At 45.7% G+C, this 12,630-nt stretch overlaps 1 protein-coding gene across 2 annotated transcripts in view; it reads left to right on the forward strand.

Moving 5' to 3' along the window:
• Positions 1-11,112: 11,112 nt before the first annotated feature.
• The window catches only part of KIAA0232 (KIAA0232 ortholog), a 69,694-nt gene continuing 68,176 nt past the window's right edge, over positions 11,113-12,630 (forward strand). Inside the window, exon 1 of one of the 2 annotated variants that reach the window (XM_068943419.1) lies at positions 11,113-11,361. The gene's annotated coding sequence lies outside the window, so the exon portion shown is untranslated. Of the gene's footprint in view, positions 11,362-11,835; positions 11,930-12,630 lie in introns of those variants that run through there. The other variant, XM_068943420.1, reaches the window with a different exon arrangement.

Below are 12,630 nucleotides of genomic sequence, written 5' to 3' on the forward strand. Positions count from 1 at the left end.
TATCTGAATATTTTTTGTTTCATTAATTGTCATTTGGGCCTCATCCCAGCATCTTTTGACCCTTCCGATTCATGCTAGCAGAAGAGGTAGGCTTAAATTAATTTTCCACATTCAATGACTTCTCAGTTCAAGGAAGTTCAGATGCAGGCTCAGATGTGCTCCCTTCGTTCTTTCAGAAATTCCCTGCCTGTATCCCTTAATCTTGGGCGGTGCTGTTATCTGAAAATCCTATGCAAATTACAAAAGCTACGATTTTGCCCAGAGTTATATGAAAATGATATTGCAAATGTATATACAGATGACAAGAGCGGAATACATTCTTAACAGGCAGTATTCCTCCTGTTCGATTAGCTGCAAGTTGTATATCTGTCTGGCCCCAATTCAGGAAACCACTTTAACCTGTGATTAAATCCCAGTGGAATCAAGGAGCTCTAAGCACACATTTAAAGCTTGGAGAGTACGCGTAAGTGTTTAAAAAAGAGTGGCTTAACAACATGCATTCCCGAAGCAACATTTATTATGATAAACCAGTATTTCATCATGACTGGGGCACAGTTTCCAGGGAATTCACAAAACGAGATCTAAGTGGTCATTTTAAAAAAAAACATTTTAAAGAACACCGAGGCAACTTAAATATTCAACATATGTGACATAGTAAGTTCAGTAGCTCCACCCTTTCCATCGCCTGCAGGTGACTCCGCATTATCTCAGTGCCCCACAACCCACGCAGTCCCTTATCATGCCACTTCAAGAATTCAGACAGCCTCCCAGAACACACGTGGCAATGGTGTACGCTCACACGGAGAAATGCTGAAACCTAGCATCCGAATCACCACTTTAATTTATAGATATCAATATATATTAACATATATGTGTACATTTATTACGTACATTATTTATTATGGATTTCCGCTTTTGTTTTATGGACTTGTACAACAAACTTGGGAGCACAGCGTTGCAGACTCCCTCTTACTTTAGTGTACAAGTGGCCTTTTTGACGATCTGATGTCAGAAAGGATTAAAGAAAAAGGATTAAAACTGAAAGAAACAACCCTTATCCAAGAAGAAAGGAGTATGCATATTTATGTGTGGCAAAACTTTCCCAAATAGATACCTTAAATTATGAAAGCTATTTCTTTAATTAGCACTAGGTTCATCTCTCCCTCAGACATTTAGCCACTGCAAACAGTAACTGATATTGTCTGCAAACATGATACACTGCTGTGGGTGTTGTGCAAGCCAAATACAGCCCACAGGACAATTCCTCTCATACTATCATTACCATCTTATACAATCTTGGACTGGAGATGAAAGGAAATGACTAATTCAGGAGGTGCACAAACCTCAGCAGAAGTTGCTGCTTCCACATGAAGGGGTGGTTTGCCATCACTCGGCAATCATACTGACATATTTGGCCAGCAGCAGCTCCAGGGTGAAAAGGCGGAGACTGCAGGTGTGTGAACCTCTGATGAACCTTCTCAGCTCCTTCTGAGAACGGGTGGCTGCTGCAATAAGACTGTCACAGCAGCCTGTCTGGAGAAGGTGCTTCTGCTCTTGCATGTGAGGGCAGAAACGCGTTGGTGCAACCCTCTCTATTCAGCCCTGGGAAGTTAGTAAGAGCCATGAAACAATGAGCTTCTGCTCAAGGAAGCAGTACCGTACTGTCCACTATGCCTGTGATGACATATACCTGACAGGTGATAAATCATGTTAACCTACCTACTTGCTTTTATGTTTCCCTTGCAATTATATATATGTATCCGTTTATTGTGATGTTTTATCTTACAGATTTCAAATATGATGAATTAAAACACAGTGCAGTGTAATCCAAGTGCAATGAGGCAAGTAACTGTGAAAGCCAGAATTAGGATACAGAGAACAATGTATTTCAAATTAAGTGGGAATGAGATTACTTATTAGCTGAAAATAATGAGCACCTTCACTGCTTTATATGCATGCAAATGATAGGTGTACCGAAGGAATATGATATCAGCTGATATTACAAAACCTACCACCATGGAAAATAAGAGAAGTGCACTGGAGAACATAATTATTACAGAATTTTTTAAAAAATCCCCCAAAACTAACATCAGAAGCAAAGAAGTATATTGATTTAACCTGCCACTGCATAAACTGAAAACCTGGCTACCTGCCATGAGACCTGCTTCAAATGAACCCATAAAATGGGATGATGAGCCAGAAAAATGTGTGCAGTTAAAATAACCTCTGCATCTAGGGGTTAAAAAAAAAAATTGCAAGAAATCACTGAAGCTTGTTATTATTTCATGTTACTATAGCAAGTAGGATGGTTGACACAAACTGTCATGCTCTCAAGATCTGAGAACAATCACAGACAAATCTAAGCACTTTTCACTCACTTTGGATGAGAACACTGATACCAGTGAAATTAGGCATGTATTAAATTTCAGCTGAGCAATTGCTAAGGTTTTCTTTGCAAAACACATGGGGCAGTACTTTCAAAGTATTTAGGAAGTACTTCTTTCTGCCATTAGCTCATGTAACAGTTTTCAAAACTCTACAGTCACAGGTCATGATAAGCAGTGATGAGTATGTTGAAAGAAATGGCAGCTGAATGCCTTACTTTCACTGCACAACACATTAGCATACAGTTGGTGGTATAAAACAAGTAACATGAAGACTAGTATAATATAAATGGCCAACCTCATTTGCAGACAAAAAAATAGCACAGAGGCACAGAAAACGTATCAAGTCTTTTAAGGAGCTGAATGCAAAATATGGGAATTTACCTCCTTATTCAGAAGCTGAGTGACTATACGTGGGGAAGCTGCCTTCTATATTTTTCCAAGTGCACAAGTCTTTAAGAAGAGAGAGCAAATAATGCATTTCAGCTGTAAAAGCCTTTCTCTGCCCCTTAGTCTTTCTATCAGCTATAGTAGCTCCAGTCTGCATGATGCCTAAAACTCAAGAGAGCTATTCAGGTCAGGCTGCCAGTCCATGGAAGAGCTTAAAATCTGCTAGAGTTCCTATACTGGATTGCAAAATTCTCTACAAAGACTCCTTAGACACTTAGAAGTATCCCAAACTGAACTCTTAAAGGTTGTAAATGAGAAAGAAGTGCCTCAACTCATCCCTAGAGATCCCATTCCCATACCTATCATTCATGAATAGCACCGAATTTAGCCCCCCATCCATTTAGCACTCCCCTTTGACATTAGCACTCCTATTCCACCAGTGGAGAGAGCTTTTCCAGAAAGGCTGCTCTAACCAGCAGCCCTATAAAACAGCCTAGGATGAAGTCCATATCTTCCCTCCTGCTAACACTCAGCAGCTCACTCATGAGATGCAGATAGCATTTATATTTTGCATTAAAGTCAGATAAATCACATACGTATAACTGGAAACGAGGCTGAACTCCAAGACTTTTCCTTTCAAAGGAGTACTTTCAGCAACAAGATAGAGACTTTGAGTTCGTTTTCTTTACACTCTTGCTGCTCCCCTCTTGCAGTCTTTAGCAACAATAAGGATGGAGAGAAGCCTGTATCCTGGGATATTCTACTTTTTGCTCATCCCCTTGGAAAATTAAGAGTCAGTGGGTTCAACTTACACAAGATTGCTAAGGTCCCAGAAGAGCGGTCTCTGCCTTCCGAGGCAAATACGCCCATCACTAACTTACTGTGCAAAGCACTGTCGTTGCTACATTCTTCACTGGTTGCTGCCGGCTCTGAAGACACAAAATAGTATTCTGAACCCGTCTGTAGTGGTAAATAAAACAAGATCAGGGTTCAGACTGAACACAGGACCACATAGTACTTAACTATTTGCACAGTCTTTGCCAATAAACACTGCCTGGCGCCTGCATGTGCCAAGAACCATCCCTGATAGGAAGCCTGGATGCAGCCACACTGTTTTTTGGAAGTGGCGAGAGGACAAAGTGTAGTCACGTGGATATGAACAGTTCTGTGCCTCTGGGCCTTAGGGCCTCTGCTTATTAGTAAAAATACCTTTGTGGCCAAAGATGTTGCCGGCAAAGCCAAGTCTACTGTCTGTTCAGATGATTCTCAATAGTGTTTTCCGTGGACCAGCTCTGCGTAGTTCCCCAGCTGTGCACATGGGAGCCCTGAATCATCTGGCAGGCCTGAGCAGTTGGGTCAGAGAAGTGGGTGCCTTATATAGGCATCCTGAATCACTTCTTAGAGGGGTTTACATTTTTTGTTGACTGTGGAAGAAACCTTGCCAAATAATATTTTTTGACAAAGGAATGCTTCAATTCCAGATATGGAAACCAATTTTATGCACAACAGTAAGGCAAAGAGTTCTCAGCTTGTTTCTTAAGGATTTCATTTCCCACCTGAAAAACTTTGCAATGCAGTACTGTTCCACAGCACAGAAGCAGATACATTTGTAAAGGTGTGTTCCCAGGAATAAAAATCTGTAAAATCAAAATATTGTGACAGGTCAGAAAGCAATGCCCTTGGCTGCCAACTCTGACTCACCACTATGAATATTGATGTTGACATTTAGGAAGAAAATCTTTACTTCTTTGTTCTGAGAAATAAGCTATTCCCTCATTTAATGATATTGCATTCATTATACTCCTTTAACAAATAAATCTTGTAGGATTATATTCTGATCAGTCTTGTAGGATTATATTCTTATCTGTGATACGCAGTTGTGCCCCAAATCTGACACCTAATATTCCCCCCGATACACATCCACCGCATTATCTTGGTCTCTGCCCCCTCCTTATGTTACCTGATCATGGTACGTTCACGATTTAGCTCTATCTGGGCCTACAATCAGCCTCAGAGAAAAAAAAAATGTTGCTTTGTTAGGGAAAAAGACCTCAGTCTTCCCTATGCCTGGAAAGACTGGCTGGAATAGACATTTAGCTATTCCTTTATTTAATGATCTCTTCATCTGCAAAAAAATACGTGCTTTTTGAATATCAAGACAGCTATTTTCATTTAGCCTGTTAAAGCAAAAGCTATACCTGCTTTTTTATCTCTCAGGATTTGATGCTGAAGTAGTATCAAACACAAAAAACCACATCAATCTGTAATACAAAATCCTAATGAAACTAGAAAACAGCAGTTTTCATCTCAACAGAGATAGCTCTCTTGATAGAAAACGCCCTTGTAATATAAGTCCAAAATCTAAATTGCCATTGGAAAGTCAAAAAATTTTGTTCTTTTTCAACAAGTTCCAGTAGGTAACTAACTCTTCAAATGAGTATCTAAATATAATTCAGTTAGAATTACAAGGCAAACGATCACAAAAGACATTTTAAAGAGGGTATCAATGTAGTTGCAAAGTATAGAAATATGAGCTACTTCTTGACAGAAAAATACCCCTTCTTCCTCTCATGCTGCTCAGTTCTTTCTGTTTCAGCCTACCAGCCCTGCAGTCTATCACAGAGGCTAGAAAAATCTCCTTAGTGTGGTTACAGTTTTGGAAATTCAAGTATTAGATCTCAGTGTGTATTTCAAAATGATTTTTTTTTCCAAGATCAAAATAATAATTTCTTTTGTTGGGATTCAATACCCCTTTTCAAACACGGCTTCTGTCAAACTTGGCTTTTTTCCTATCCTATATGCACTCTCTGTAAGGACTCCTGGCAATAATGTTAATCAGCCACTCTTAATGGTTCTTCAACATCTATAAAATCAGTTTTTTTACTGGGCAATCTTTCCCAAGGTACCAGTTCTGTCAGAAAGTAGCAATGACCGTTCTCCCTCTTGCTCCCACAGTCGGTTCACACAAAAAAATACACAAAAATATATAGAATAAATATCAGTTAGTTACAGCCTATAAATAATGCACAGAGATTCACTTACCTACCACAGCTCTCCAGACATGTATTACTTTTTTTTTAAGTGAAAATGCTGAAAACATGCATTATTTTTGTTTTGCAGTTCTTAAGCACGGGATCAGATAAAAAAGCTTTTTTGATCAGCCAAAACAGCCTGTCAAAATGCCAGGACAATAAGCCATTAAGATACAAAAGATCTTTTCTTTTACTAGGGTCTGCAACAGAAACTCGTATTAAGAAAGTGCTGATGCATTAGATGAAAAGAATAATACTTTAAATGCAATTACTTTAAGAACTCAATACATTTTTGTTTGTGGTTTTTTTCAGTTTTGATTTCATATAAAACATTAATGAAGATGGAATGACTATCTCAGTATGGTCATTCCAAAATCTGTGGCCAGATCATCAGCCAGTAGAACACGATATACTCCTTTTTCAGCATTGTCACTGACTGAGAATATGGCCAATATCTGAAAATGTGTTTGCTGGAATTACTGTGGAACAATAATTATATTTCTGACAAGTAAGGCAAGGATTGGATGCTGATGCTGCAGGCTACTCAAGGATGGCTAATTGTATTCATGAACTATTTGTAATACAGCAAGCTGCCAAAACCTCAGACATTTCCAACATGGTAATTCTGGAATGCCGTAGTAAATAGGAAAAAACAGATGTCATAATGTGTTTCATCTCATTTAAAACTTAACATGTAATTAACTTAATGGCTTGACAATAGCTGATGTAGCAACAAATATAATGCAATTAACTTAGTACCTCATTATGACATCACATTCTTCTACATACACATTACAAATAAAATGATCAGATTTTGAGACATTAGTATATTTTATGTTGACTAACTATCCATAAAATGCAGAGGTAACACTTGCTTTGTATTTCATCACCTGTGGAAATCATTTCATTTTTATAACACTGTACATTCTGTATTCTTTTCATTGCATTACTAGTGAAAGCTGTTCCTTGGTTTATTGTTAGAAATGTTTTTATCTAGCTATTTGGACTTTTACATTCATTATGCAGTATAAAGCTTCCATTTTCTTTACCTTTTGTACCACTCGGCTGTTTGTCCAAAGCGTTTTAAGTAGTTATTGAAGTTCTTTCCTATCTCCTCTGAGCATTTCTTAAGGTGGACTTCAGGTGGTTTATTTTATATATACATAGCAGCATTTTGTGAAAGAGTCCTGTGCATGCATTGTTTTGGACTTCCCAAAGGTTTCTCAAGGTATTATTACGGTTTCCCAATTGTTAGTGCTGCAGGGGGAAAAAGGGCAACACCGAACCCAGACATTCATTATTACAAAACAGAACTGCCTAATCTGAAGTTTTGTTCAAAGAAAGCAAAAATACACATTTTGAGGTTATACTGATGAGGTCCTCTTGAACAGAAAAAAACATTGCTTTGAATTATGTAATTGATTTCTCAGGTGATGCTAGGTCTTCCAAACTCACCATGATAGTACTTTCCTATTAATGACATGGAAACCTGTCATAGCAAAGTCTGAAAGGAAGACGGTCCAACTGTGGCCTGAGGCAGATCCTACACAAATTTAAAGTTGCCTTCCATTCACTGCAGTGGATGCGGTCCTTCATGCTAACTACAAAGTGGCCCTCTGATGCTGTGCATATCTACAGCTGGCTTTTCCACTGTGCAGTGGTATTATTAGGAAAGAGAGATCAGTAAAAAGGAATCTGAAACTTGATCTAGTGCTGAGGAATGCCTTTTGAATGTGTCATTTGAACCTAGTTATTACTTCTGGGAGGTGTGAATGTTTTGCATGAGCTCAAAACCTGAAATCCATTGTAAAAAGTAGTAAAAGGATTATGCAAGCCTTCTTGCAATTAGACAAAGTAGTTCCAAAAAGATAACTACGTGCTTCTGAAGCTGTAAGTCATTATGTCCAATAAAAGATATTGTGTATTGGTTGGATGTGCCACCTTATTACCTTAAGGTCTTTTCTGGGATTTTAAAAATAACTGTAAGTTAATGTACATATTTGGATTTAGATTCTGGACACTTAGATGATCTCTCTGTTCTTAAATCACATTTATTCCCTCACGAATGTTGTTCTATCTTCATTTCTAAAATGCTGAATAGGCAGAGTGTTTCTATCAAGCATTTTATGTGAAGAGTTTATGAAGTGTGAACAACAGTGGACTGTCTAATGATTGGTTATCATGAATTTCAAAGTTAACCGTTATAGAACCCCTGCTCAGGGAAAATTAGCTTTTTATTGCACCTAGCAGGATATTCTAGGGAATATTATAAACTGACTAATTTCAAGGAAGTAAGATGCATAGTTGGCAGTAACATGCTTACAAGCCATGAATATGTCATACTAAATTGCTGTGCCTGTTACCCTTCCTCCTTCGCTGTGTTTCTTAATAGGAAAAATATTACATGACAAAAATCACTTTATGACAAAATTCACTATATGACAATGAATATGGAATTCATTTGAGACCCTTTCCAGCAGGGGTCAGAATGAAAAAGGGAAACGCTGGTAGCTGCTGAGGCTGACAACAGCTAAAACCACATTATCAGTCAGTCACCCAAATTTGTTTTAGCATTCTTTACAACACAGATCATTTAATCTCGATTTTCCAAATAAATGCTGCTACCTACAAAGCACGCCCGTGTAGTTCCTCTCTCTGTGTGTAGATTGTCACAGAGGGGCAACAAATAAAGTTCCCCTAGAGGGCTTCCTTCTTCGGTAGCAGATGAAGAGTTAAGAAAGGAAGAATCAGTGTTGCAAGTTAGTATGCTCTATCCCTACAGTTTTCGGGAGGAAAAGTTCATTAGCTGCTTCACATGCCAAGGGACCAGCTGTCCTCCAGCACATGGAGCAGCTCTGCTTGACCAGGAGGACAAGTGGGAAATAAGCTCGCAGCAGCGCCAGCACAGCATATGGTCCCTTACCAGCTGTTTCTGAAATTCTTGCCAGAGGGAACGTGGTTGGCTTTTAGGAAAACAAAAACGAACAAAAACCAACAGGCAAACAAAAAAAATCCACTCTCAGGATTCCTGAGATCTGACCGCAAAACCAGAACCTTTGATTTGAAGTGTCACACAGTAGCTATGTGAATATTTGTAATAACCTGTGATTTGTCTGCATGCTGTGGCTCCCTCCATCCAGAGGCTTAGGACTTCTCCCGAGCATCTGTCCCTTCTACATGACTTCTGAAGCAAGTAAATCATATAAAGCGTTAAATAAACGGATTTGTGCAAGTGATATACATCACCTTGCAAACACTACATAGAAATTGATTTAAATTGGTGCCGCCTTTTATTACAGACCAAAAGCGTGCCACGTTTTTCTGTATTTTATTTCTACCTTGAAAAGGGGAATTTAGGTTCGGAGCACGTGAACAAAGGGGGATTTGGTCTTGATTGGCGCGAGTCATGTTACAGCACTGGTGAAACGCGTTTCGAAACGCCAGCGGAATGACTCAGCAGAAAGCAGCCAGCAGCATTTCTCCCCCAAGCTTTTCGGTTCGCAGCAAGAAAGTAAAATAACTTACTCAGTAAATAAATAGCTCAGAGTACGACTCTGCCCTCCTAGCACAGGTTTTAAAGATTGACTTTCTCTCTAGATCCTTCCCATCGTACTCGTTCAAGGTTTCAGAGGGAGCTGAACTGCTTAACGCCATGTCCATATGACATCAATTACCGCCTAGGCAGCAATGTAACAGAGGATGTCAGCAGCTAAACTAGCTACACAATCCTGCATACTGAAGTTAAAAGAGAAAAATATAGGCTTATTCAGTTAGTCTAAATCAAATTTAGTACTAAATTAGATGTACAATTAGAACCATACTTTACAAAGATGAACTCTAGCTGCAACAAAAAGGAAAATAGAGTAAGGCTATGCTTGTATCACGAAATTAGCATGTGGGCAGGGAGGCAGCGGTTACTATTCTATATATAAATATACTATATAAAATAGTATATTTACATTTATATAAAAATAGTATATTTATAGTACATAATATAGTATATTTATATTAAATATAAAATATATACTATATAAAAATATTTATTTTATTATTCATGCTTTTATGAATTTCAATATACAGGCATAACTTGTTGAAAAGGCCTAAAAGAGACAACACCTTGGGGGAGGGGGGGGGGAATCATCCCTTCAAAGGTGCGGGCAGTTCCAAGATGGTGTTTGGCTGAAGACTTGGTTTGTAGAGAAAACACAGCGTTAGCCCATTTAGATGGCATACCACACCGTGGAACCCCAAAACCACGCGCCTGGCTGTGGATAAAGGGGGAAAAACAGTTAACGCACAGAGAGAACGTTTACTTCGACCACCTTACATAATATTGACTGTCCTTACGCCTACAGGCATTCACCTAGCTGAGAAGTGTGAGGAGTTAACATACATCTGAAAAAGACATTATTTTCCCAGTCAGGAAGCTTAATTAGTACTTTGGCGTCTTTGTCATATTTTCAGTGTTAAGAGTGGCCCGTTTTCGCACATCCACTACGCTAAAAACGCTGCTCTTTCACTATTCCACGGCCGTGTAAACAGCTCCGACGAAGCTGGCATTTAATCAATCGGGATAAAAGTTTCGCAGCGCCCGAGCAACTCGCCGACGTTTAGAATTCTCAAAAAAAAAAAAAAAAGAAAGAAAAAAAAAAGGACTTTTAAGTGAATGAATTTTTTTAAAAAGACGACTTTCTTTCCAGACGGGTTTTCACTGAGCGGCAGGACAAACCGCCCGCGTTCAGGCTCTCGGACAGCACCTCACGGCAGCGACGCCCCGCCGCGGCCCCGCCTCTTCCCCGCTCAGCTCGCTCGCGCCCGGCGCTGCGGGCGGGGGGCGGGCCGCGCCCGGCTGACGGTTACCCGAGGCGCCGCTCCCCTCGCCGGCCGCTGCGGCAGCGCCGCCACCGCCGCCGCCGCCCGGCCGGTGACTTTCAAACGCCTCGCCCGCCCCTCTTCTGTCTCCTCAGGCGCCCGGCGCGCCGCGCCGCTCCCCCCACCTCACTGCGCTGCGCTGCGCCGCGCCGCGCAGCCCGCGCTCTCTCCGGCGGGCGGGGCCCGGCCGAGGCTGTGCAACCAGGGCAAAGGGGCGCTTCCCCTCCTCCACCCCCGCCCTTCCTGCGCAGTCGCCCGCCATGCCGCCGGCTCGCTGGCGCCCGGCCGCTAGCGGCCGGGGAAGGACCCCGCCGCCCGCCTGCTGCCCGCCAGCGCGAGCACCCGCCGCCGCCGCCCGGCCCGGCCCGGCCCCGGCGCTGAGGCGGCAGGATCCGGGCCGCCCTCTGGGCGGAAGGATACGGGGAGGAGCCTGCGGCTCGGTCCGCCGGGGCGCTGAGTCCTGTTGCCGGGTGACGGAGCGGCCGGCCCCCTCCCCCTTCCCCCCCCCCCCTCCCCGTGGCGCTGGAGCCGCCGCCGCCGCCGCCGGTTTACGTAACGCCTCCCAGGGCAGGTCCCGGCTCCGTCCCGCCCGCCTCACTCGGGGACGGCAGCAGCGGGACGGAGTCCGCCGCCTCCTCCGGCTGCCAGAGGCCCCGGGGCCCCGCTCTGCGCCGCCACGGCAGGTAAATACCCGCCGCGGGCCCGGGGAGGGGCAGGGCCGCAGGCAGGGCGGCCGCCGCCTGCCCGGCGGCAACGGCGAGGAGGGAGCCGGGCGGCGGCGGTGCCGCCGGCGCCCCCCTGCCGCCGCCGCGCCGAGGGCCGGGCGGGCTCGGCCCCCGGGGAGCGCCGCGGCGGCGGCCGGGGGGCCCAGGCCCGCGCTGCCCTGCCCTGCCCTCCCCTCGCCGCTAGCGGCCCGGGCAGAGGAGGAGTTGCGGGGCCGGGCCTGGCCGGCGCCGGCAGGACGGGGCGGCGGGACGGCGCGTCCCGCTGCGCGGCTCTGCCTGCCGCAGCGCCGCGGGAGCGTGCCGGGGAGGCCGGCGGGGGGAGCGGGGAGGAAGCGCGGCGAGGGGCCGGGGAGGGGGTGCCCGGCAGTGCGAGGGGCCGGGCGGGGGGCTGGCGGGAGGCCGGCGGTGAGGCAGGGCTCGGGGGCGGGGCCGGGGGCCCGGCCGGGGTGCCCCGGTGCGAGCGCCTGCCTGGGAGCGCAGCCCTGCCCCCGGCCCGGCCTGGCCTTTGGGGTCCCGGAGGCGTCAGGTGAGCGGCTGCCCGGCCGGCGGCGAGGGAGCAGGCGGCGGCCACACGGCCTGGAGCGGGCGCCGGCGCTGCGTGCCTTTGGGGCAGGTCACCGGGCAGCGGCGGCGCCGGCCTGCGGCCGCGTCAGGGGACGAGGACGCTGGGGGATGCGGGGCTGCTGCTCAGGAGGGAGAGCCCGAGCCTGACAGCCCCGGCCCGGCCCGGCCCTGCGTGACCGCGGCGGGGAGGTGACAGGCCCTCGGCGCCGCCGGCTCCCCGCCGCGCCGGGCCGGGCCGGGGCTGGGGCCGGGCGCGCCGCCGGCTCACGCCGTGACCTTTCATCCTGCGCGGAGCCTACAAAGCCCCGGCAGCGGCTGTTGCCCGGCCGGGAGCCGGCTCCCAGCCCTCTGCCGTGGGGCACCCCGCCTCGCTGTGGGGTTACCCGGTTAACGGGGGAGGGGGGGGGGCGCATCTGGCGGGGCTCGGTCCCCTCCTCCCCCCCCCTTTTTTTTTTTGGTCCCCTCTCCCTCCCCCCGACAGCATTGTCCTTTAGGGGCCTATTGAAGGCAAAAGGCGGATAGGAAGGCTAGGGCTGCTGTGCCTGAGGAGGAGGAGCTCGGCTGATGGCAGAGTGATGGGAGCCGCGTCCTATGGCAGCGCGGCCCCGCGCGCCGCCGGGGCGGGCCCTGGAGGGCCGCAGCCTCTCGGAGGCACCGGGCGGG

Source organism: Struthio camelus, chromosome 4 (genome assembly GCF_040807025.1).
Source record: "Struthio camelus isolate bStrCam1 chromosome 4, bStrCam1.hap1, whole genome shotgun sequence".
Lineage (NCBI taxonomy): Eukaryota > Metazoa > Chordata > Aves > Struthioniformes > Struthionidae > Struthio > Struthio camelus.